The sequence below is a fragment of the Protopterus annectens genome, chromosome 6.part0, assembly GCF_019279795.1.
Source record: "Protopterus annectens isolate FY-2018-M chromosome 6.part0, PAN1.0, whole genome shotgun sequence".
Classification (NCBI taxonomy): domain Eukaryota; kingdom Metazoa; phylum Chordata; order Ceratodontiformes; family Protopteridae; genus Protopterus; species Protopterus annectens.
This window is the reverse complement of record NC_056737.1, coordinates 1,585,122,127-1,585,135,996: the sequence shown is the minus strand read 5'-3', so window position 1 is coordinate 1,585,135,996 and position 13,870 is coordinate 1,585,122,127. Positions and strand designations below refer to the sequence as shown.

Here is a 13,870-nt window from a genome sequence, read left to right as displayed (position 1 = left end):
TTATGCTTTCGAGAACTAACAGTAATATTAAAACACATAGTCCCTTGTTAGGTACCTACATATTTGCTTGTTATGCCAATTCATTTTTTTTTTTGCATGCATTTATTTTCAAATGGTAGTTTGTAGTTTGTCTGAGTTTTTTTTTTAGCATAACATTCTGGTAGAGGTAGGGTGTTTTGAATGTGTCTCTATTTCTACAGCTCTTTTTCAGTGCCCCTTGCATATACAATCCCAGCAACAGCTACATCAGTGTATTTGGTATATTTTTGGAAGCAGTGTGTGAAAATAGTTGTGCCTCTCGTCTCATCTTGAGCTGAGCTCTGCTGTATATTGGCTGTTGTGGTTATATACATTCCTGGAACCATCACTCGCACATTTGCAGGTATTTCATTGTTCCTTTGTAAACAGTCTGTTGGGTACTGTGACTGCATTTGTATGCATGTTTGAAGCAAGCTGTGATAGAAAGCAGTGACATGCATCATGTAATCAACTGCAAATAATATAAAGCAATATTATTTACTCGCTGATTAATTCTGCTACTTTCTGTAGTGATCAGCTGCATTTCAAAATGCATTATTAATACTCTGCATTTGGGTCAGTGCCACTCTACAATACATGATAACTGTATTTATTAATTTTACAGTCTCACTTTTCAGTGAGTTGGGATTCCAAGAGCCTGTTATATCAAATAGTCTCAAACCTGTATCTTTATCTTCTTATCCTGAAGTTGTATGACCTCAGAGTTGCCTATATTAGTTAAGAAGTTGCAGGGGACAAAGTACCCCGCATGGTGGTTGGGGAGTAGAAAGTCCTCTCATTTTGAAAAATGTGTATAGGTTCAAGGCCAGTCAATGGAATGGGCTTATAGAGTTGTGGATTGATGAAAAGTGATTCACTGAAGCACACTATATCCCATGCTGATTTACAGTTAACTGCAGTACATAGCCTTTTTGCTTACTGGTATTATTGAATTTACTTGAAAAGATGTTTGACTGCGGTGGTGGTGCTGCGGTAGCATTGTCGCCTCACAGTATGATATTGTCCTGTTTGATTCTCAGCTAGAGCGTCTTCTGCGTGGAGACATGCATGAATGGGTGTACCTTCGTTGAAGGTTGTGCATCAGAGCTGGCAACTCAGTACGTAAAAATCTACTGCCAATCATTAGCGGACCGGAGTTCTGCTGTGGCGACCCCTAACCAGAAAAAGCCGAAAAATACAACAACAACAACTTGTATAGATGTTTATCATGCAACTTACCTGACTGCCTTTCTAACTCTGACTATTTCTTTCTTTTTCTAATTCTCTGTCACTCATAACCTGTCCATCTGTCTGTCCAATATGTTAGTCTGTCCCTCTGTCTCATCAGTTCTGTTTATCTTGTTATGTTTCCTCTTAGGACCCTATAGAATCCATCAATGCATGTTGGATGTGCTGGCATGTGCTCTGTCAACTATTATAGTAATCAGTATTTATTATGAATTATTAATTTAATACCTTCAGTTACAGGTTCAGTTCTAGCAGTATTAAGCTTTTTTGTATTCTATAAAAAGACAACAGCAATTTCCTCTGTATAAGTTCTGCACCACCAGTATCGGTTATCATCCGGCCATACAGTGCCTGACTCCAGGGAGTCTTACCTGATTTCTCAGTATGCAAGTAAAAATCAAATAATCTCTGTGTTATATTAAAAATTGTTGAACACTATGTGCAGTCAGCAGATTGCATCATATTTACAGGTCATTATCTTTCCTTTCTGTCAGAGATGCAGAAAAGCAGGGAGAAAGGCAGACGAGAATAAGAGAACCAGTGCTGAACTTAAACAGCCATTTATTGGTGTGGCTTTTGTTGTTGTTTACCAACTGCCGCATTGCATTCTTAATTGCTTTGTGGTATTTGGCATGCCTTCATCCCATAGTACGAGGTTTCATTTTTTTCTAATTCCATTTGCCCACTATGCAATCTGAGCAAATGTATTAATCAGACAGTGCTCCTGCACTGTAACTGAAAAAGGTCTGTGCCTAGCTGGTATGCCTAGTTAACAAACACAATTAAAAAAAAAAGCTGCAAACCCAGGAGTCTTCATTGTACTCTGCCGTACTGACTTCCTCTAAGAGTAAAATCCCTGATGTAACACGCTTTTCCCAGTATTGCCTAGTGCACCTATGGGTTTTTTGGCTGTTTCCTACAAACTGCTTCCCATCCCACAGTGCCTGCTATTCCATAACATCAGTGCAGCATTTCTGCATCCTGTTAAGAGCCCTGATGCACAATATTAATCTGCTTATATCTGCAGATGGTTAATACACCAGCCCTAAATGTGTGTGTGTGTGTGTGTGTGTGTGTGTGTGTGTGTGTGTGTGTGTGTGTGTGTGTGTGTATGTATGACCTGATGCACAATATTAATTTTCTTGTATTTGCAGATGGTTAATACACCAGCCCTAACAGCACTAATAACTACAGTTATTGTACTCCTTGTATGTGCCTGTACCACAAGTTGTGTGTGTGTGTGTCTATGAAATGATATGAGCAAAACAAGTTTTCATTTCTTGCTCATATTGCATATTCCAATAAGATGGCAACTAGAAAAGCAGTTTTCCTGAGTTCATGTCACTTGCTCAGTTTAACAGTCATCTCTCAAAAAAAAAAAAATAAGGGAAAAAGGCATCACAATATAGCCAAACCTACAAAACTTCAGCTGCCCCCCAAACAGGGCTGTATAAGTGGATTTTGACTTGAGGTTAGTAATTGCCTCTGTTCTGAACCCCACCTAGTCTAAACCCGGGTGTATACAGAAAGTTACTGTACTTGTGTGGACACTCATTATGTCATTAACAGTCCCCTCAAACCTCAGGGGTCACTATGCTTTGTGTTTGGACTGGGGACAGTTTGGTCATGATTTCTTTAACTTTCCTTACAGACTTCATAGAGGTACATGAAGGATCACTATAGCTTGTACAGGAGTTCTGTACTGTCTCTAGGAGTAAGCAGTTGGAAACATTGTAACCATTTTATTTTTATTTTCTTCACAGTCAAACATCAGCTGTATGTACAGGTGACTATCTTTTGAGGGCTAGTAAATAAACATGCACTTTATATATGTCTGACAGCATATATGTTTCTATTTTTTATTTCGTCTCATTCGTACAATAGGAGTAAGCAAAAGGTGTCTGTCTTTTGGGGGATGGGGGTGCAGAGGCATGTGACATAGAAATATGACAGCAGCAGCTGTGGCTGTGGGCATTTGTGCCTTAATTTTAATCCAAATGGGGAGACACATAAAGCGACTACCTATTTTGAGACGGTGGGGGGGGGGGTGAAGCAGGTACAATATATGTGTCCATACAAGCATTTGTCTTCTCAGTTTATTGTTAATTGGCATTTGGTCAGCTTTGAGCACGAACCATTAGAAACAATGTACTTATTTCTTGAATAAAATAGTAATATTGAATTTCTTTTCCATGTGCATGTTTTTTTTTTTTTTTTGTTCAGGATCAAAAACTTAGGAATTTTTTTTTTTAAATGTATCTCAGACGATCTATAACCCCATGGATTTTGAGTTCCTAGCAGCCTCCAGACCCCCAGCTTACTACGTTTATTACAGGGTAAACCTGGTCAGTGATCAGTTAGCAAGTGTTGAAATGAAGCAGGAAAAAGCAAAGCTGAAGAGGAAGACTGAATTTATTTCCTTAATCTTCATTTTTCATCCAGGCCTTTGTTGCATGAAACGATTTTTTAACGTCTCTAAAATGCATCTCAGAGCATCTAGCAACCTTGTGGCTTTTTGGAGTCTAGCAACCCCAACCCCTCCAGATCGCTACAATTATTTTCACTACAGTTATTACAGGGTAGTTATTGGTCAGTTAGGATGCGCTGAAAAAGGATGCAGGAAAAAAAGAAAGTTGAACATTAAAACTAAATGTATTTCTTTGACTGGGTTTTTGTTTAGGCAATCACTGGATAAAAAGGTTGTTCAAAAAATGCTAAAATGTACCACAGAGCATCTAGAACCCCTGTAGCTGTTTTGAGGTTATGTTGAAAGAACAAATGAATAATAGCATAGATTCACCGGTAAGTACTAGGCAATGAGTCTGCAAACCATTTCAAGCCAAAAAAACTTTATTCAAAATGTATCTCTAGCCTGAAGAAGAGCAAGACAAGATCGACTGGGAGATAATTTGAGGCTGCCCATCCAATTATCTATGTTTAGCTTGAAGGTAGCAGGGGTGATATTCTGCTTGACATGTAGTGGAAGTTTGTTCCAGAGGTGAGGGATACATTGGGATATAAATCTATCACACCAACATGTCTTATTTATCTGCTTTTGGTTTCATTGCTTTAACCAAGTATTTGATCTAGCATTAAATTTACAAAGAAACAGGAGATCAGATAGGGTTAGATCTTTCATGGTAATAAAGGCTAGGTATAGATCTCCATGGAGGAGTGTGTAAGAGACTGAGTAAAGAGAAACAGCTTCCAGTCTCTCCTGATAACTAAGATTTTTGAGGCCACTGAACGTTTTAGTTATGAATCTCTGAGGTCTCTCAGGTTGTGTGTATGTTTAGATAAATACATATCAAAAAGTGCCTTATATTCAAAAAATGGGTCTGATAAGATATGACTAAAGGGAAATTAAGACTTCTTTGGATCTGGTCCACATAAAAGGCTTTCTGAACTACTGTGGAGACATGATGCACAAAAGATAAGGAATTATCAAGAGTACCAATATCCTTCACAACAGTGCCTAATTGGAGGGGTGCATCTCCTATATGGTAAGTGAAACAGTTTTCCTTATCAAAATGAATTAGGTCATTTAATTTGACACCATTGCCCTAGCCCCAATTGCTAACATGGTCTAAGCCATGTTGGAGCAATTGAAAGTTAGTTGAAGATTGAATAACAACACTGAATTTACACTTATTTGCAAACTTAGCTAACCATAGGCCAGATGTGAAAGTCTGAGAAATATATGCAAAATAGGAGACGGCCCAGAACCGAACCTGTGGTACACCATTGATACCTGTTTTGCTTTCAGAAGTGCCATCTGCTACTCTAACCACATGGATTCCGCCCGACCACCAGTTACCTATCCATCGTACAATGTAAAGATGTATTCAGATTTAAAGTTCTATCGATAGTGCTTGCATGGGGCACAATGTCAAAGGCCTTGGCCAGGTCTAGATATGCTGTATGTACTGCATAACCACTATCCACTGCTTTGGTTACTTTTTCAAAGAAATTAATGAGTTAAGGAGGCAGGACCTTCCTTTGATAAAGCCAAATTCATGAGGGTCTAAGGTTGAGAGATTTTCAATGTCCAGATTAATGAAGTCAGAGATAATGAACTCCATAGCTTTACATATGAGGCTAGTAAGACTAATGGGTCTGTAGTTACCAAGGTCTGTGTTTGGGCCACCCTTGTGTAATGGTATTACAATGGCTGTTTTCCAGTCTTCAGTAATGTAACCAGTGGAGAGCCTTAGATTAAAGAATTTTGGTAGAGGTTCTGAAAGGCCATATATGGTACTGATGATTAGGCAACCTGCTAGGATGATGATCAAGGACCATGGATGGAGTATTCTTTGTTTTTGAAAGACCTGAAAGAACTAAAAGCTGTGACTGGGATTGCAGAACCTGTGGGAAAGCAGTAACTGTGGGTGGAGTAAAATTTACACTAAATTATTAACTATTTCTTTTGGATTAAAGATTGTAGTATTATTGAGGACTGGCTCCGAACACTGTTGATTGTTCCAGAGATGAGGGATACATTGCTGACATAGTTAAGAAAGATTTGCAGTTGTTTTGCTGTTCTAATGGAACTCTTAAGCTCTTTGTAAGTTTCTTAAATGTGCTCTTAACACAGGTAGAATGAGACCTTTTATAATCATTAAGCGGTTTCTTTCTCTTGTTGTATAATTTATTTACACAGGAATGGCTTCTCATTATATTTGTTGCAGATAGGGACTTCCTTATCAATACAACCATTTATGTGGTAGTAGACGGCAAAGGCACAGGTAGCAGCTTTAGCAACAGGATCCTTCAGAGGAGGATTACAGCAGAATTTATTCAAGTCATCAAGCAACTAAAGAAGGTTTGTGCTTGGGAAGTCCCTAAACACAGAGATATTTACAGGGGAAATACCACTACTTTTAAAGGAAACAGTCACTAATTTATGATTTAACGATACATGATGATATGCATGGAGCTGTGCAAGAAGTGGCCATATTTTTGAGGACTAGATCAAGGATAATGGGGCCCCTAGGAAGATGATTAACTATTTGTGAAAGAGAGTTAGCTTTTATAATATCAAGGAAGTGCCTAGCACTGCAATCATTGGCAGTGTAGGTCAGCCAGTTTATTGATGAATAGTTGAAGTCCCCCAGCAAAAAGGTCTTGGGTTTAATGGGAGTCTCAGCTAATGTGTTAAGATAGCTATCATAGTCAGAAGGGGACACAGAGGATACTCTATAGCTATGACATGATAATTACTCTTATTTAGGATGATTTAGACTTCTAGGGGTTCACATGTGGTATCCCAAGGAATCTGTCATGAGGTGTTAATATCCTTCACAAACAGTGATTCTCCCCCACAATTGCCAGTGTATCTAAAGACATGATAATCATTATAACCAGAAATAGTTGGAGTGCTTTCATTACTATAAAAACATGTATCTGTAATTAAACATACTTGAACGTGTTCAAGTTGCAGGAAGGCTTTAAGTTTGGGCATTTTTGTTAAGACTCCTGGTGTTGAGTAGAGCCACATTAATGTGTTCCAAATTAGAATTTATTAGGTTGGAATGTCCATCAGATGGACCCTGCTAAAAAAGGCACTGTGGGGACAGCAAAGCCTTTAGCCAGAATGTGAAAGCCCTGGCAGGAGGGGTGAAGGCCATTCCTACAAAGCAGGAAGGTTTGTCAGCCATCTCATCCCAAGCTGACTCATAATGGATCACCCCCTATAAAAACACCAACTACATTGCCAATTCTTAAAGCCAATTATAATGACACCAACTACATTGCCAATTATTAAAGGCAATAATGTTGTCTTTAAATCTCTGCATCATTAAGGGTGATGGCAAAATCTCACTCAAGGTCAGTGTCATTCTTGTCTCAGATGCACACATAGCAAACTCAGTCATATCCTTCTGCATGTCTTTTCGGGTAGAATGTCTAAGGTCATTCATCCCCATTTGGACCACTATCAGGTCATAATCATATTAGTCAGGATGGAGGGATCCAAGAGACATTATTACATCCCAGATTCTAGCCCCAAAAAACAGTTGTCACCTTATACTTATTAATGAGCTTGGTGTCTGTACTCATGGATGCTGGAACCAAAGAGGGGGGGGGGGGGCAGGAGCCCCCAATTTCGACAGCTACTGCCTAATGTGCCCTGAAAGTGATTCCAATGTAGAGATCACATGGAATCATTTGCACTGGCATTTCCAAGGAAACCACAAGCTCAGGCAGCTGGAAAATGACAATTTGAGTAATAAATCATCTTTCTCTGGCTGCCTCTGTTAACAGTTACCATGGAAATGTATATGTGAGTGTTTCTAAGGTATACTGATCAACATCTTTCATTCAGACTTTTGGTTAAAGCCAAAAATAACAGGTTTGAATGAAGGCTCAAAACTACGGACAATTTTTAACTATTACTTTTTCATTTCATGTATTTGTATTTTACATTGTATATTTATGGTTTTGTATACTGTATATTCCATACTTATGTTATGTTAACTGCTTATCGAGCTTTTCTCCCCAGGCCTCCACTGAAAATAGGCTTTGCTTGGCCAAGTGGACTTCCCCGGTCATCAAACTGGAAATAAATAAATAAATTTAAAATTTTAACAGAATAGGTTTTGCATGAACATGCATTTTCTGAACAATAAAAGTATGAAACTTTGATGTCTGGCAATAATAACTGACTGCAATCCTCTGCATACCTCTCAACGTTTGCTTAAAAAAATCTGTACAAAGTCACAAATGATAGGATAATGGACCAACATCAGCAACAGATTTTTAATATTGCTCTTATAAACTTAGAAAGCAGCTAGAGCAATGGGTTTTGCACAAGCGAAGAAGTCCTAGATTCAGATGTTTCATTATGCAATGAGCTCACTAAAGGATGAAACATCTGAGTCGGATTTTTCATATCCTTCAGTAGATTGAGTCCGTCAGTTTGTCAGATTTTATGAAGAACAGACCTAAAACATAAGGCAATAATCTGTATGTTCTGCAAAATTTTGGAGAGTTGATAGGTATGATCCTGAGTGATTTACTATTAAATCAAATACTTTACTAGGAGCCTGGCACACATAGGGCACAAAATCAAGCATATTCTACAACATTCTGGGCAGTTTGTTTATTTGTTTATTGATTGATTGCTGTTTGTTTACCAGGTAAGTGAGCTGTTCCATTCACCCTTTTCAGACACAACCCAAGATCAATAGCAGTAAAGACAACATTTTACAAAAGTAAAATAAGACACTGAATTCATGTACGTACTTCATACAGTTAAGACATATATTCTACAAGTAAAGTTTCATTTCCATAAGTTGGTGCATACTTGAGTGTTTTTTGCTTTTCAACCATTGAGTAACAGGATAGGCTTTCGCTCTCCTATCTAATAACCTGTTTTAGGCAGAATTTTCCACAGACTGGAGCTAGACTGACTTATAATGTAGTAATCACTTTGCTGTATTTAATTATTTATTCATTCATTCTCTTACACCCACTTTATAGTGTTCAGAATCATTACGAGTCTAGGCAGAGATGTCCTCACAAGCTATAAGAATAAGCCATAAAAACAGTTTAGATTCATAGATATTCCAAGGCCAAGAATATTATAACCATTCATTACTTGCCAGTACCCTCACTCAGGCAGCACCTCCTCTTTCCAGGAGGGCCATACTGGTACAAACCAGAGTAAATGTACCTGTCCAGTCACTAGTTTATGTCTAAAGTAAGATTGTCAATTGCACTGCTTATCATGTAAGTGACATTTATTCCAAAGGCTTGGGAGGTGCATGCCTATTCATTGTACTGTATTTATCTGATTTAGGTCACTGGTAATAGTATTGGTGAAGATATTGGACTTGTGAAGAAGCAGGAGGTCCAGGACAACTAGGTCTCTAATAGTGCAGTAAGCAAGATAGCTCTCCCCTCAAAAATCTGTAAGACACTGAATAAAGGGAGAGTTTCCTGCCTCTCTTGGCAGCTCAGGGACTATAGGCCTGTGATTTGATTGCTTAGGAACTTTTAGGGGCTTTTTAATTGTATGATAGGTTTAGTGAGATACATCCCAAAGTGGGGTATTGTACTTGATAATTAGCCTGATCAGTGCTGACTATTAGGGAGTGATTACCTCTTTAGACTGTGATGATATTCCCTTTGACAATTAGTTGGGCTAAATAAAAGGATATCCTGACAACTGTCATCACATGATGGTCAAAAGAAAGGGAGCTATCAGCCAAATTTCGAGGTCCCTGACAATATTTTCATTTTGCAGTGTTCTGTAGGCTGTATACTATGATGAGGGGAGGGGTTGTGTACCAAAAGTGACACTACACCATTTAGTATTTAGTTTGAGCTCACTTTTAGTGCACCAAGGGTTTACTTGGCAGAGTTCATTCAGGAGAGTTTAAGTACTGTAGTGTGAGTTAATAATGACTTCTAGTTTGCAGACATCTGCAAACTTTAAGTGCCAGAGGTCTTGGCTCTCCACTTGGAGATCTGAGAAGTAAATACCAAAAACAAAAGATCTCAGCACTGAGCCCAGTGAGACACTACCAGTCACTTTCATACTTACTGATGCGACATCTGCCACTTACACTGTGTGGGCTCTGTCTTTCAGCCAGTTTGTTATCCAGTTTCTCACATATTTATTTTATTTATTTATTTTAGTTTATTTTACATTTGTTGACTGGGGTTGTCCGACTGAGCTGAAGAGCTCTTTTTCAGCGGAGGCCTGGGGAGAAAAGCTCCAACATATTATACAATTTTCATTATAAATTAGCATTAAACAGCAATGTTACATGATTATTACAAGGCATTAAGTAGCAATAAAATGTTATACAGTGTCGATAATCAGGAGCATAACTATTTCAAGATGTATAAAAAGAAATATGTCATTAAGATGAGCATAGCTTTTGGGGTAAGTGGTTACAAAAACCCAGTTTTATCATGATGCAGTTGCATGAAGGCAAGACAATTACAATAGAATGTTTCTCTGGTGCAATTTGCTTAATAGATTTTAAAAGACAGTAGAAAGAGTATTCAAGGAAGATTAAAGAAAGCTAGTGAGAAGAGTGAGTTAAGGACAGAAAGTAGATTAAGGTATGGGAAGTAGGGGATGATTAAAGGAGGGAGAGTGCAGTGGCAGGACCAGTGAATTTTAAAGTGCTCTTTGGTGGCTGTCTTAAATTGGGTTAACTTTTAAAGCAATTATCGTTTGTATGATGCGAGCACAGGAAATGGTGCTGAAGATGTTCACCAGGTCAAGATACACCATGATGTAACTCTTCTGAAAAAAGTTTGCCAGGTCAACTAGACAAGTTCTAAGTTTCACAAAGCAAAATTGTTGGGAGTCAAGTCAAACAGGAGTCTTGATATCACAGTTTATGAGATTAGTTGTGTTACATCCCATGGTTTCACAGCTAAGACTTTCTAAGGCTGACAGGACTTTAACTACCCAGGTAAGTTGTAAGGCCACCCTTATCAAGTAGCATCACCACTGTAGTTTACTACTCATTAAAGACAAAACCACTAGCTAAACTTAAGTAAAACAGATTGAGTATTATCAGCAAAGGTGGCACAGTGGTGCAGCAGTTAACATTGTTGCCTCACATTAAGAGGTTCTCTGGTTTGATTCTCAGCTGGAGTGCCTTCTGTGTGGAGTCTGCATGTCTTGTCTGCATTTGCATGGGTTTCCTGCGGGCACTCCGGTTTCCTCCCACATTACAAAGACATGCATCTGGAGCATTTCTCCCTAGACCTCCGCTGAAAATAGGCTCTGTCCTAGTTGGACTTTCACAGTCAACAAATGTTAAATAAATAAATATTTAACGCTATTACGCAACCAGGCATATATGTAATAGCAAATAAAGACACAAACAAAAGGATAGTTGTATACCAGAAATATGACAAAACCATGTATCTTGCATACTTTTTTTGTCTAGGTGTTAACAGTGTTAAAAATGTTTTATGGAGAGTAACAAACCTTGTTGATAAGCTGTGTGTTGTACTTAAATGGGCAGTCCCTGGCAGTACTGAATATTTTGACTCTAGCTTTTGGTGTAATGAAACCCTTGGAAAAGACCTCCATGGGCCCTATTCTGTCCACTGTCTCCCCAGTGTGCCCCCTATTTTCCCTTCATCCTGGCCTTGCCACACCATTTAGATTAAAGATTTAAGCTGATAGTCTGGAGGCTACTGCTTGGACCTTAGAAGCCATGAGATTTTAGATGCTGTGATGTACATTTTATATTTTTTCCCCCAGCCTTTTGTTCGAATTATGGCATGGAAAAAAGAAATTCAGTATTATTTTTTCTTTAAAGAAAGAAATACGTTGTGCCCAAGGCTTAATGGTCAAAGATGACAAAAATATAATTCCCAATAAACTGAAAAGATAAATACTTGCAAAGATACATGAATCATATCTTAGAATGGTGTCTATCTCCTTGTCAAAAGAAAAAAATAAACTATAGTCACTTTTTGTGTATCCCTCGATGTCAGATCAAGATGAAAGTGAATGAATAAATGGCCTCAGTGATATATTTCAAGTAGCTGCTGTCACACATAATACAGCATGCCTCTTCATCCCCATCCCTAAAAGACAGCTACCTTCTGTTTATCAATATGACAACCAGAATATAGTAAATATTTTAACTGCTTCCCTATTAAATAAACGAACGTTCAAAATTTTGAATGCTGCTTTATTGACAACTAAATGTCGAAACACCCAAATCCCAAACAGAAGGAAAAGCGATTTTTTTCCTAGGGAAAAAAATTCCTGGCCCACAAAAAAAACAAAAAAAAACAAACACAAAGTAAAGTTGGGGGCTTCAACCCCCCACACCCCCCTTACTTAAATATACCAACTCCGAGATCGCATTACAGTGGAGGAAATGGCAAAGTCCCAAAAACGGGCCAGTGATATTTTTCCCTAGGAAAAAAATCACTGTTCCGTGTCTTCAGGATTTGGCCTTTTCGACAATAAGCTGTCGATAAAGTGGCGTTCAAAATTTTGAGTGTTTGTTTATTTAATAGGAAACCTTTTAACTTGTTCACCACAGATGTATATTCACAATATGCCACCTTACACCTACCTCCCAAAGTTAGCCACCTAAATATATGCTTGTGATATGTGATTGTGATAAAAGAGGAAAAAAATATCACAGTCGTGTATTCTGGCCATGTGCTCCTAGACAGCACATTGCATGTATACACCCCTTTACTGCCCCATAATTGTGTGGAAACTTAAAGAAATAAAGACCACACTGTTAAAGCCCCACAGGAGCCAGAGTGACCTTCTGTACATATCGCTGATGTTTGATTGTGAGGAGAATTTAAGAAATAATAATTTCACTCTTCCCAGCCCTGACCACACACAAACACAAGCTATAGCAACCTTCTTTGCACACCTCTGAGTAGGGCCAGTTGTACAACAGGTGAGTACAGGGCAGAACCCTCAATAAACCTGTGTCTATCTTTAATAATCCAACCTCAGTTGTGGATCCAGATGTTCTGTGGTGCATTTTATGTCTTGTTTTTGAAAAACAATGGCTTGTAGTGCAGGGATCACTGTGATTTTGCTCTGAATTTGGGGGGGGGAGTATGCTTGTTAAGCACCATTCTGACATCAGAAAGGTTCTTAAGATTTTATTAAGTACCTCTTAGTACAGTTAAGCTCTAGTCACATACTAGAGTATAAACAGTAAGTAATCCACAGTCACTTCAAAGAGCAGTGGAAACCTGGTAAACACTTAATTTAGACTTTTTTCCTAAAGTCTTACTGAAGTATTTAACAGTCTGAATGAAGTGTTTAATAGCTTCCCACCACTCTTATGTGGTGGTTGCTCCCTGCATGGCAACAGTAAGTGTGTTACAGCACCACAGCATTTTTTTCTCTAAGTTTTGAATGTATGCTTATCAGATCAAATACCATACAGGTGCAGCTTTAGCTTATTTTGTATTTTTCTGTGAAATGTATCTGCAGTCATTCCAAATGTAACTCATATTTACACTATATGCATTTTGTGTTATGGATATGCTTCTGTCATGGTAGTCATTTATTTGCTTCTGTTATGGTTGTAGACAGTTAAAAAACTCCCCTATTAGACTACTAAGAACCCCTTTTGCTTTCCGCCCATGCAGCCCTCGGCAGCTTCCTGCACCCCTGCCCATATGCCTTACAATGGTGTCACCTATTACTAAACCATTACCATGGTTTGATGCAGTCTTATTGGGCCATAATTAATGATCAAAAAGTGCAGTCAGTTACTGAAATAAGTAAATTTGTTTTGATATAACTAATATGAGCAAAATACAACACTGTAGTATTATCTTAAATAATGCCAGTAGTAACACAACAAAGCAACTAGGCACAAGTGCAGTATTATTTAAAATGAATGCCACTACAGTCAGCAAATCAAAAGAGAACAACTGTACACTGCCAACTAGGAGCAAAAGTGCAATGCTATTTAAACCCAACAAAACAACTGCAGAACAAAAGTGTTAATTTCCACAGTGTGTTCATGAGAAGTGCAGTTAATAAGTTCATAACAGACAATGATTTACCTCTATGAAAGAAAGCAGTATTAAAACAAGGGTGTAGATCAGAGTGTGTGATATACCTTTAAGAACCTTT

The 13,870-nt window shown here is 38.2% G+C and overlaps 1 protein-coding gene across 8 annotated transcripts in view; it reads left to right on the top strand.

Annotated features, from left to right (window-relative positions):
* Positions 1-13,870, top strand: part of EVL (Enah/Vasp-like) — a 1,573,360-nt gene that overhangs the window by 864,669 nt on the left and 694,821 nt on the right. Inside the window, exon 1 of one of the 8 annotated variants that reach the window (XM_044075041.1) lies at positions 205-382. The exons of the other annotated variants lie outside the window; for them this stretch is intronic. The gene's annotated coding sequence lies outside the window, so the exon portion shown is untranslated. Of the gene's footprint in view, positions 1-204; positions 383-13,870 lie in introns of those variants that run through there. 8 annotated transcript variants of the gene reach the window in all.